Below are 12273 nucleotides of genomic sequence, written 5' to 3'. Positions count from 1 at the left end.
AATGTTTTGGGCATTTAAAGCTAATTTACACAACCTAATATGACCTTTGGCCATTCTAGTCATCTATATTTAGAACAACAAAAAGTAAGCAAAAATTCCTAGTCATCAAGCTTGGTATAAGATCATTATTAAATATGTTTATGTGATTGATAAGACTAAACTAGATCAAATATCATTGTATAATCAATAGTGTGTTGCACCTTTAACCAATAACCTAACAAAGTAACAACTTAAAGTATGAAGACGTCACTTTTGATATTCTTTAAGACAACGTCTACTGTATGTATCATTTTAGCCAGACCGCCCTGCCAGCCCGACCCCCACCAGTCTAGTCAATAACTCAACTCTCTTCCCAACAATTTCCATCCCATCTTTTTTAATGCCTCAAGGGAGAGGCTTGGAAAACAAAAGTTGAATAAAAACACACATCCACCTACACATATACTCAGAAACAGGACATCGTCCTTATACAGTGCCCTCAGTAATTACCGGGACAGTGAAGCCTTTTTCTTCATACCGCTCTATACTTGACAACTTTGGATTTGAAATCAAACTATGACTATGAGGTTAAGGTGCAGACTGTCAGCTTGAATGAGAAAGTTATAGAAGCACAAATATCATACCCCACCAAAAAAATGCTAACCTCCACTGTCATTGTAATGGTGAGAGGATAGCATGTCTTCTCACTCATCATTATTCACGATTCATTTAGGATTATCCATAGTCATGGTAGCATCCACATTAATGTAGAAGTTTTTAGAAACACATGCTATTCTTATTTAAAGTAAAAGTGACTCCATAATGTCACAATGCATTATTTACCAGTCATTTCTACTGGGCACAAAATAATCTGAAACACAACCAAAACAAACAGAAAATGCATCCAACAAGTTTGTGAAGTCACATGCTTGATGTAATCATGTAGGGTCAAATACTACACATTTTTACTACTTTAATAAACATACAAATATTTTTTTGGGGGGGTATGTACAAACAGTGCTGTAATTTCTAAACGTTTCACCATTAAAATACCCTCAAATTGAAGATCACATTAGCCGCACATTAGCCGCATAGTCATTGTTTGATTTCAAATCCAAACGTTTGGAATGTAGAGACAAAATAAGTAACAATTCTGCACTGTCCCAGTAATTACAGAGTGCACTGTAATTCATATCATAGGTCTAATAGTACTGTAGAGCTCTTTTTACTTGCACACAATATAGCTGAATCACCACATCCTGTCTCTAGGGGTCCACTGCCCTGCAGCACCACACCACAACCCAACACACCCCACTCATCTTTAGGATCTTAATAGAATATTCATTATTGGTTTCTGGTGTGTTAGGCTAAGGCCAGAGTGACAACCAACAATATGGCTGACCCCCAGTGCCAGGACTGAGCAGCCCAGCAGCTAGGGATTGCCTAAATAGGTATCTCTCCTGACGTGGGCATGTTTTCTATACAGACTCCTTTTGTCGTACACTATTCCATATAAGGCATCCAGACCTTATGAAAGTTGCACAGTATACCCTTAATATTGTAATAAATCAAATCTAAATGATACATAACTTGGCCAAAAGTTTTGAGAATGACAAATATTAATTTTCACAAAGTTTGCTGCTTCAGTGTCTTTAGATATTTTTGTCAGATTTTGATATGGAATACAGAAGTATAATTACAAGCATTTCATAAGTGTCAAAGGCTTTTATTGACAATTACATGAAGTTAATGCAAAGAGTCAATATTTGCAGTGTTGACCATTCTTTTTCAAGACCTCTGCAATCCATCCTGGCATGCTGTCAATTAACTTCTGGGCCACATCCTGACTGATGGCAGCCCATTCTTGCATAATCAATGCTTGGAGTTTGTCAGAAATTGTGGGTTTTGTTTGTCCACATGTTCTCAAGAGGATTAAGGTCTGGGGAGTTTCCTGGCCATGGACCCAAAATATAGATGTTTTGTTCCCCAAGCCAATTAGGTATCACTTTTGCCTTATGGCAAGTCCTCCATCATGCTGGGAAAGGCATTGTTCGTCACCAAACTGTTCCTGGATGGTTGGGAGAAGTTGCTCTCGGAGGATGTGTTGGTACCATTCTTTATTCATGGCTGTGTTCTTAGGCAAAATTGTGAGTGAGCCTACTCCCTTGGCTGAGAAGCAACCCCACACATGAATGGTCTCAGGATGCTTTACTGTTGGCATGACACAGGACTGATGGTAGCGCTCACCTTGTCTTCTCCGGGACAAGCTTTTTTACGGATGCCCCAAACAATCAGAAAGGGGAGTCATCAGAGAAAATGACTTTACCCCAGTCCTCAGCAGTTCAATCCCTGTTCCTTTTGCAGAATACCAGTCTGTCCCTAGATATTGCTATTTGACAGATAACTGAGGCTAGAGCTGAACTGGCTGTGGTAGCTACTAGCTAGCTAACGTTAGGTAGATAGTTCATTCCCTTCAGACAGATCTTTAGTTGAGAGGGGATGAAACATTAGCTAACATTATATGTCAGTTACACTACTAGCTCAGCGCCTGCAATACATACTTGTTTTCTGTTAAGTCAAACAGCAGTTACCTTGACATCAGTCAAATAAAGAGTTGCCAGTGTCTGCTTTGCTTGCGTCTAAAATTCAGGAAAAAAAGCGCAACATAGAACATACAGCAGCAGCTTCTATTCATCTCTTCCATGCCGGTTCTATAAGCCAGCCTCTCAGAAGCTTTGCCTTCACACAGCCTGTCTGCACACTCTGTGGTGTCCGTGTGGTCCTAAATCAAGCCATCTGAAACCCAATGGTGGAAGATCAAGAAACTACTTTAACCTCACTAGGGTAGGGGGTACTATTTTCACCTCCGGATGAAAAGTGTGCCCAAAGTAAACAGCCTATTTCTCAGGCCCAGAAGCTAGGATATGCATATAATTGGTAGATTTCGATAAAAAAACACTCTAAAGTTTCCAAAACTGTTAAAATAATGTCTGTGAGTATAACAGAACTGATATGGCAGGCGAAAACCTGAATAAAATCCATACAGGAAGTGGGGTATTTTTGATGTGGGTGCTTTTCTCTTGCCTGCCTATACAGTATGTCAATGGTTAGGACCTAGATTGCAGTTCCCATGGCTTACACTAGATGTCAACAGTATTTAGAAATTGTTTCAGGCTTGTATTCTGAAAAATTAGGGAGTAAGACCACTTTGAGTCAGTTGATATTGAGAAGTCCCCAGAGCTGTTTGCTGTGCAAGACCGAGAGCACGCCTTTCTTGTTTTTCTTTTATATTGATGAAGCTATTGTCCGGTTGAAATATTATCGATTTTTATGACTAAAAACAACCTGAGGATTGATTATAAACATTGTTTGACGTGTTTCTACAAACTTTACTGATAGTATTTGGATTTTTCATCTGCCTGTTGTGCTTGCCTTTGAGCCATTGGATTACTGAACAAAACGCACAAACAAAACAAAGGTTTTTGGATATAAAGAGGGACTTTATCAAACAAAACAAACATTTGTTGTGTAACTGGGAGTCTTGTTAGTGCAACCATACGAAGATAATTAAAGGTAAGTTATTAATTTTATTGCTATTTCTGACTTTTGTGACCAATCTACTTGGCTGGTAACTGTATGTAATATTTTGTGTGCTGGGGGCTGTCCTAGATAATCACATGGTATGGTTTCGCCATAAAGCCTTTTTGAAATCTGACACCGCTGTTGGATTAATTAACAAGAAGTAATTTTTTAAACCGATGTATAACACTTGTATGTTTTATGAACCTTTATTATGAATATTTCTGTTTTTTAATTTGGCGCTCTGATGTTGGCCAGGTGGATGTTGGCCAGGTGGGACGGTAGCATCTCACACCCCCTCAAGAGGTTAAAGTACTATTTAAGTAGTTCTTGGGCTATTTGTACTTTACTTTACTATTGATATTTTTTACAACTTTTACTTTTACTTTACTACTGGTCATGCCTACTGCCTGGTCATCCCTACTGCCTGGTCATCCCTACTGCCTGGTCATCCCTACTGCCTGGTCATCCATACTGTCTCTGATCTGGTGGACTCACGAACACAAATGCTTAGTTTGTAAATTATGTCTACGTCTTGGACTGTGCCCCTGGCTATCCGTAAATTAAACAAACAAGAAAATGGTGCCATCTGGCTTTCTTAATATAAGCTATTTGAAATTATTTATACTTTTACTTTTGATACTTAAGTATATTTTTTCAATTACATTTACTTTTGATACTTAAGTATATATTAAACCAAATTCTTTTTGTCTTTTACTCAAGTAGTATTTTACTGGGTGACTTTCACTTTTATTTGAGTAATTTTCTATTAAGGAATCTTATTTTTACTCAAGTATGACAATTTGATACTTTTTCATCCACTGCTGAAACCGCCAAACAGCCTAACTGACCGGTCTGAGGCGGATGCATGGCCCTAAAGCACACCAATGTTGTTTTTTGTATCACAGTGCAATGGTAAAACTGGGGGGAACTGCAATTTCAGATAGTTGGGGTGTTATGTTCCCCCCATCTCCAGTGAAAGTTGCACCCCTGCAAATATTTAATGAACAAATCGATGTAATTAATAAATATTTGTAAGATCATTTGGAGAAAAAGTTTGATTGAGAGTTTGATTGCAATACTCACCAAGATCTATGGGGTGGGTTGGGGGCCGCTGAGTATGTAATATTTGTCCTGTTGCGAGGGGAAGTGACATGAGATACTTAAAGACCAAAATTGCCCCACTTAGCCAAACAAACTGCCATGCCTTAACTAACCCCCTTTCTAATGGCCAATACAACCAGGATGAGCCTCTCCCTCCTTGGCCCAGCAAAAACTGTGCAGAAATTAGCCAGCATAAACACATTCCAGTGAAGATTGAAATAACGAGCCTTTCCCTCATTGGCTGTGCAAAAAACTGGGCAGAATTTAGCCAGCATGAATAAATTCTAGTAGAGGTTGAAATAATTAACCTCTCCCTCCTTGGCCTTGCAAAAATGGTGCATAAATTAGCCAGCATAAATCAATTCCAGTGGTTATTGAGCCTCTCACTCCATGGCTCTGCAAAAACTGTGCAGAAATTAGCCAGCATAAATAAATTAAAGTAAACTGCCTGCTACTCAGGCCCAGAAGCTAGGATATATGCATATTATTAGTAGATTTGGATAGAAAACAGTCTGACGTTTCTAAAACTGTTTGAATGATGTCTGTGAGTATAATATAACTTATTTGGCAGGCGAAACCCAGGACAAACCATCCAGAAAATGTATTTTTGAGGTCACTCTCTTTTCAATGGATATTCAATGGGAATCTAGAATTCTAAGGCAGTTGCTTGCAGTTCCTATCGCTTCCACTAGATGTCAACAGTCTTTAGAAATTGGTCGATTTGTTCAGAACAAGGGTTGAGTGAAGTGTACTGTTGTGGTTGGGGCGCGTGTCCTGAAAGCTCACTCAACTTTGTTTTCCTCCGGTATTGAACACAGTTTATTCCGTCTTTAAATATGATTGATTATTTACATTTGTTTGAAATGTTTGGATCAAGTTTACAAGTAACTAATTAGATAACGTGTAGTCATGTTGTGCGAGTTGGAACCGGTGTATTTTCTGAATCATATGCGCCAAATAAATTGACATTTTGGATATATAACGACAGAATTAATTGAACAAAAGGACCATTTGTGATGTTTAATGGACATATTGGAGTGCCAACAGAAGAAAATCTTCGAACTAAAGGCATGAATATAATGTTATTTCTGATTTTTGTCTTGTGCCTGGGGGGTTGAATTATGATTTTCATGTGTATGTTTGATGGGGTGCTGTCCTCACATAATCGCATGGTTTGCTTTCGCTGTAAAGCTTTTTGAAATCTGACACTGTGGCTGGATTAACAAGAAGTTAATCTTTAAAGCCATGTATAACACTTGTATGACTTATGAATTATTATTATGAGTATTTCTGTTATTGAATTTGGCACGCTGGTATTTCACTGGATGTTGTCAAATCAATCCATCGCGCGAAGGAATCACTAAGAAGTTTTAATGAGTGCTTATTTGTGGACGTCTTGTGAAGGACCTCATCGAGAACACACACCCTCACATAAAAACCAGACCTCACCTAGAACACACACCCTCACATAAAAACCAGACCTCACCTAGAACACACACCCTCACATAAAAACCAGACCTAACCTAGAACACACACTTTCACATAAAAACCAGACCTCACCTAGAATGCACACCCTCACATAAAAACCAGACCTCCACTAGAACACACACCTTCACATAAAAACCAAACCTCACCTAGAACACACACCTTCACATAAAAACCAGACCTCCACTAGAACACACACCTTCAAATAAAAACCAGACCTCACCTAGAACACACACCCTCACATAAAAACCAGACCTCCACTAGAACACACACCTTCACATAAAAACCAGACCTCCACTAGAACACACACCCTCACATAAAAACCAGACCTCCACTAGAACACACACTTTCACATAAAAACCAAACCTCACCTAGAACACACACCCTCACATAAAAACCAGACCTCACCAAGAACACACACCTTCACATAAAAACCAGACCTCACCTAGAACGCACACCCTCACATAAAAACCAGACCTCAACTAGAACACACACCCTCACATAAAAACCAGACCTCACCTAGAACGCACACCCTCACATAAAAACCAGACCTCAACTAGAACACACACCCTCACATAAAAACCAGACCTCACCTAGAACACACACCTTCACATAAAAACCAAACCTCACCGAGAACACACACACCCTCACATAAAAACCAGACCTCAACTAGAACACACACCCTCACATAAAAACCAGACCTCAACTAGAACACACACCTTCACATAAAAACCAAACCTCACCGAGAACACACATCTTCACATAAAAATCAGACCTCACCTAGAACACACACACCTTCACATAAAAACCAGACCTCACCTAGAACTCATACCTTCACATAAAAACACACTGAATTCTGAACATCGACTTTGAAGTTCTGTCTGACCTTCGCTGTTCAGTTGTAACTTTACATCCCAAGGTGTCATTGTTGCAGCGTCTCATCGTCTCACTGCACACTAACACATTGGTAATTAGAGGGCCACTTCTCCAGCCAGTACCTTTTCTCTCTGGGTCACTGATAGCAAAAGGCTCTTACACTTTATATTCCCTGATGGAGTGGAAAAGCTAGTGCGACATTACAGTTGAATGATTTGGTAAAATCTCATTACGGACCCTTTCTTTTTTAGAACCTAGTGTTTACCTGGAGTGGAAAGGGTAATTGCAAGATCCAGGGTGTCGTTTCCATGCCCAAACCAGGTTTGAAGGGCTCATAAATGCTAACAGATACAGTAAACCCAATTTAGACTATACTGTTAAAGGATGAAAGGACAATGTTTGTTGTATTTCCCAGACTTGTTTTTAGACTAGTTGACAGCAGGCCATTTTCCCTTGTTTATTCAGATAAATAGGGTGACTGGATAAATAAAACACACATTTAGATAAATATACAGTCTGTTCGTCTGTTCACCTTTATGAAAACCACCCCGGTGTTCAAACATTTATAGAATGCACTTTCATATGATTGCATTTTTTATCATATTTATGAAGGTGATAGATTTTTATCATAAGCATGATTATTGTTATTGTTCAAAGTATTAGTTGTGGTGCTGGTAGTTGAATTTGAATGAGTCAATCTTTTTTTGAATAATAGCTAGTAAAGCTACTGTGTACATCTTCAGTGAATCTCCTGTAATAGTTTTCTTCCAAGCTATTTCCTTAGTTAGTGGGAGGGGATAAATGTGGCACTTAGTTATACAGGTTCCACCAAGTGAAAACTGTCTATGAGCGGTACTTTCCGTGCAGAAATGCTCGCTCTGTGGACTAACAGATAGGCAAATTTGAAAGCTTATCTTGTGCATCTCAGCATATTTGAAGACTTTTTTTCATATGTAATCTTGTAGGTAATTTAATACATTTGACCAGCCCAGTGCGGGATTAAAAGACGTTGACTCAGTCAGTGAAGGCTTTTATGGCAAGACATTCAAGCCAGAGTCAATGCTAATTTAATGAGCCAAGGATTTTACCTGTGTCTCACCTTTCACTTTTGTTGCCACACTCCGAACTGCACTTATGAAAGGCCCCATCCGGTTTGGTTTTCACAATCAATCTATTTTTTCCCTCGAAAATAAAATATTCTGTGTTTGGAGAAGCCGTTTCTTGCACTTCTAGTTGGAAAAGAGGGTTAATCTTTCAACAGACAGAGCAAGAAAAAGATTTTGAAAGAGGGATCCAAGAAGAATAGAAAACCCTCTCTTGTGGCTCTGTGGTCAAACATGAGTGTAGACGACAGGCTGGCACTTGGTCCAGAGAGTGTGAGCACCCCTGCCATATCCAAGACTAAACCGTGCCAGCAGCCACACTGAACAGATGGCACAGATTAAATCAAATCAAATCAAATAACATTTTATTAGTCACAAATCAAATAACATTTTATTAGTCACATGCTCCGAATACAACAGGTGTAGACCTTAGAGTGAAATTATTGGTGATGTGTACACCAAGGAACTTGAAGCTCTCAAACTGCAGCCTGGTTGATGAGAATGGGGGCTTGCTCTGTCCTCTCTTTCCTGTAGTCTACAATCATCTCCTTTGTCTTGATCACGTTTAGGGAGAGGTTGTTTTCCTGGCACCACACGGCCAGGTCTCTGACCTCCTCCCTATAGGATGTATTGTTGCTGTCGGTGATCAGGCCTACCTCTGTTGTGTCATCGGCAAACTTAATGATGGTGCTGGAGTCGTGCCTGGTCGTGCAGTCATGAGTGAACAGGGATAACAGGGGGGGACTGAGCACGCACCCCTGAGAGGCCCTTGTGTTGAAGATCAGCATGGCAGAGGTGTTGTTACCTACCTTTACCACCTGGGGGCGGCCCGTCAGGAAGTTCAGGATCCAGTTGCAGAGGGAGGTGTTTAGTCCCAGGGTCCTTAGCTTATTGATGAGCTTTGAGGACTCTATGGTGTTGAACGCTGAGCTGTAGTCAATGAATAGCATTCTCACATACGTAGGTGTTCCTTTTGTCCAGGTGGGAAAGACCCGTGTGGAGTGGAATAGAGATTGCATCATCTGTAGATCTGTTGGGGTGGTATGCAAATTGTAGTGGGTCTAGCGTTTCTGGGATAATGTTGTTGATGTGAGCCATGACCAGCCTTTCGAAGCACTTCATGGCTGCAGATGTGAGTGCTACGGATCGGTAGTCGTTTAGGCAGGTTATGTTAGTGTTCTTGGGCACAGGCACTATGGTGGTCTGCATCACTTGAGTGGGATGAGTCACTGACGTGGTCTTCCTGTCTGGGTTGGCACCCCCACTTGGGTTGTGCTGTGGCGGAGATCTTTGTAGGCTATACTCAGCCTTGTCTCAGGATTGTAGGATGATTTCTTTCTTTCTTTTCTTTCTTAGTCCACCTGACCTTGCTGCTGCTCCAGTTTCAACTGTTCTGGCTGCGGCTATGGAACCCTGACCTGTTCACCGGATGTGCTACCTGTCCCAGACCTGCTATTTTCTACTCTCTAGAGACAGCAGGAGTGGTAGAGATACTCTCAATGATCAGCTATGAAAAGCCAACTGACATTTACTCCTGAGGTGATGACCTGTTGCACCCTCAACAACTACTGTGATGATTATTATTATTATTATTTTTGTTATAATCTCCACTGTCACAGCCAGAAGAGGACTGGCCACCCCTCATAGCCAGGTTCCTCTCTAGGTTTCTTCCTAGGTTTCTAGGGAGGTTTTCCTAGCCACAATGCTTCTACACATGCATTGCTTGCTGTTTGGGGTTTTAGGCTGGGTTTCTGTACAGCACTTTGAGATATCAGCTGATGTGGTGCTCTTTCATGCCGTCCCTAGGAGGGGTGCGACACTTGAGTGGGTTGAGTCACTGATGTGATCTTCCTGTCTGGGTTGGCGCCCCCCCCTTGGGTTGTGCCGTGGTGGAGATCTTTGTGGGCTATACTTGGCCTTGTCTCAGGATGGTAAGTTGGTGGTTGAAGATATCCCTCTAGTTGTGTGGGGGCTGTGCTTTGGCAAATTGGGTGGAGTTATATCCTTCCTGTTTGGCCCTGTCCGGGGGTATCATCGGATGGGGCCACAGTGTCTCCTGACCCCTCCTGTCTCCAGTATTTATGCTGCAGTAGTTTATGTGTCGGTGGGCTAGGGTCAGTTTGTTATATCTGGAGTACTTCTCCTGTCTTATCCGGTATCCTGTGTGAATTTAAGTATGCTCTCTCTAATTCTCTCTTTCTCTCTTTCTTTCTCTCTCTTGAAGGACCTGAGCCCTAGGACCATACCTCAGGACAACCTGGCATGATAACTGCTTGCTGTCCCCAGTCCAGCTGGCAGTGCTGCTGCTCCAATTTCAACTGTTCTGCCTGCGGCTATGGAATCCTGACCTGGTCACCAGACGTGCTACCTGTCCCAGACCTATTATTTGACCATGCTGGTCATTTATGTACATTTGAACATCTTGGCCATGTTCTGTTATAATCTCCACCCGGCACAGCCAGAAGAGGGCTGGCCACACCTCATAGCCTGGTTCCTCTCTAGGTTTGTTCCTAGGTTTCCTAGGCCTTTCGAGGGAGTTTTTCCTAGCCAACGTGCTTCAACACCTGCATTGCTTGCTGTTTGGGGTTTAAGGCTGGGTTTCTGTACAGCACTTTGAGATATCAGCTGATGTACGAAGGGCTATATAAATTTAATTTGATTTGATTTAAAACATGTTGGTATTACAGTCTCAGACAGGGAGAGGTTGAAAATGTCAGTGAAGACACTTGCCAGTTGGTCAGTGCATGCTCGCAGTACACGTCCTGGTAATCCATCTGGCCCTGCGGCCTTGTGAATGTTGACTTGCTGAAAGGTTTTACTCACATCGGCTGCAGAGAACGTGATTACAGTCTTCCAGAACAGCTGGTGCTCTCATGCATGTTTCAGTGTTATTTGCCTCTAAGTGAGCATAGAAGTAGTTTAGCTCATCTGGTAGACTCGTGTCACTGGGCAGTTCTCGGCTGTGCTTCCCTTTGTAGTCTGTAATGGTTTGCAAGCCCTGCTAAATCCTACGATCATCAGAGCTGGTGTAGTACGATTCTACCTTAGTCCTGTGTTGACGCATTGCCTGTTCGATAGTTCGTCAGAAGGCATATCGGGATTTCTTATAAGCTTACGGGTCAGAAAGCTCCTTGAAAGCGGCAGCTCTTGCCTTTAGCTCAGTGCACATGTTGCCTATAACCCATGGCTTCTGGTTGGGGTATGTACGTACGGTCACTGTGGGGACGAAGTCATCTATGCACTTATTGATAAAGCCAGTAACTGATGTGGTGTACTCCTCAATGCCATCGGAGGAATCCCGGAACATATTCCAATCTGTGTTAGCAAAACAGTCCTGTAGCTTAGCATCTGCTTCATCTGACCATGTTTTTATTGATCTTGTCCCTGGTGCTTCCTGCTTTAATTTTTGCTTGTAAGCAGAATTATTGTCAGATATGCCAAATGAAACTTGCGGGAGAGCTTTGTAAGCGTCTCTGTGTGTGAAGCAAAGGTGGTCCAGAGTTTTCTTTCCTCTGGTTGCACATTTAACATGCTGATAGAAATTTGGTCAAGTTCCCATGCATTAAAGTCCCCGCCTACTAGGAGCGCCGCCTCTGGCTGAATGTTTTCTTGTTTGATTATGGCGGAATACAGCTCATTCAATCTGTCTTTGTGCCAGCTTTTGACTGTGGTGGTATGTAAAACGCAACGAAAAATGCAGATGAAAACTCTCTAGGTAGGTAGTGTGGTCTACAGTTTATCACAAGATACTCTACCTCATGCGAGCAGTAGCTCGAGACTTCCTTAGATATCGTGCACCAGTTGATATTTACAAAATACATAGTCCGCCACCCCTTGTCTTACCAGACGCCGCTATTCTATCCTACCGGTGCAGCTTATAACCAGCCAGCTGTATGTTGCTAATGTCGTGGTTCAGCAATGTCTATGTGAAGCATAAGATATTACAGTTTTGAATGTCCCATTGGTAGTTTAATATTCTGCGTAGGCCATCTATTTTATTGTCCAAAGATTGCACGTTTGCTTGCAAAATGGAAGGAAGTGGGGGATTATTCGATCGCCAACGAATTCTCAGAAGGCAGCGCGCCCTCCGAACCCTTTTTCTAAAACTCTTCTTCACGCAAATCACAGGGATCTGGGCCTGTTTCCA

This window comes from Oncorhynchus masou, chromosome 24 (assembly GCF_036934945.1).
Source record: "Oncorhynchus masou masou isolate Uvic2021 chromosome 24, UVic_Omas_1.1, whole genome shotgun sequence".
Classification (NCBI taxonomy): domain Eukaryota; kingdom Metazoa; phylum Chordata; class Actinopteri; order Salmoniformes; family Salmonidae; genus Oncorhynchus; species Oncorhynchus masou.
Note: the sequence above shows the minus strand (reverse complement) of the source record.